This window comes from Gobius niger (assembly GCF_951799975.1).
Source record: "Gobius niger genome assembly, contig: SCAFFOLD_58, whole genome shotgun sequence".
Lineage (NCBI taxonomy): Eukaryota > Metazoa > Chordata > Actinopteri > Gobiiformes > Gobiidae > Gobius > Gobius niger.
In genome coordinates, this window is record NW_027639179.1 from 163,207 (window position 1) to 164,300 (window position 1,094).

The window sequence follows — 1,094 nt, forward strand, 5'->3', positions numbered from 1 at the left end:
TTGGAAATTGCACTGTTGTAAGAGCCAGAAGTGCAGAATCAAGTACTGGTACAAAACAAGATCTATAATTTTCATTAATATTTCAATATTCAACTAAAAAAGCATACATATAAATACTTCATTATAGCCTTTACTCTACAGTGTCATCATTCAGTGGTAGTTTAGTGTATGTGTTACGTTGGTTAAACCTTTTAGTTCACTAAATTTAGTTATAGAAATTACTTCAGGCTATTTACTTAGGGCTCACTGGCTCTTTGGGTTCACAATGTTACAGTCAAGCCTTTAGAGAAACATGACCTGAAAGATTCTGTCTCACATCTTCAATGGCAAACCAAAAATCAATTTCAAAAAGATAGTGTTCCTGCTCAATAATACAGGCCTACATTTATTTATTTGATATGTTTTGTGCACTTTGCTGTAAGAAAAATAATAAAAATCTTTGTAACACAAATAGCCACGTCTCTATCACACACTCTGCTGAGGACACTGAGATACATCTCCCATGTTCACGTAGACCACAGCAACAGTCAACATCTAAAATAGATCGGTAAATTCTGAAGCAGCAAGGACAGTTACGTCCCTTAGCTGCGATGCTAACGTCGATCGAGCTCAATGCTAAGCCGCTAGCTTTGTAAATGACAGAGGAATAAATGAGCCAGCGCCTCAGGTACAAGGCCGCTGTCTGCCACGATGCCCCCCCTGTGTAGAGAGAGCTGTAGAGCTGTCCCAGTGGAACAAGTTGCTAAATAAGTTAGCTCGCTGGAACTCCATGCTCCCATGCTCGGACTTTGTTTACGAGGAGCGGTGCAGGTGCAGCGTCGAAGTCAGAAGCCTCAAGCCCCTCCCACCCCTCACCCCTCCCGCGTGCCCCTTAGTCCTCCAGGCAACGCCCCCTTTCTGTTGAGATTTTCAAATCTGAGGCTCTGATACTGAGGCTCTGGAAGGAGGGGTTAGTAGCTCTTTAAGCTCTAAAGTGCCATATTTGGCTCCGCGCCCCCTTGTGTCTGCATCTCCGGGGCCATAACTTCCGCATACAAATACTGACAATTTTCACCAATTTTCACATTTTTCACCTCTCCGTGTTCAGTGGACTC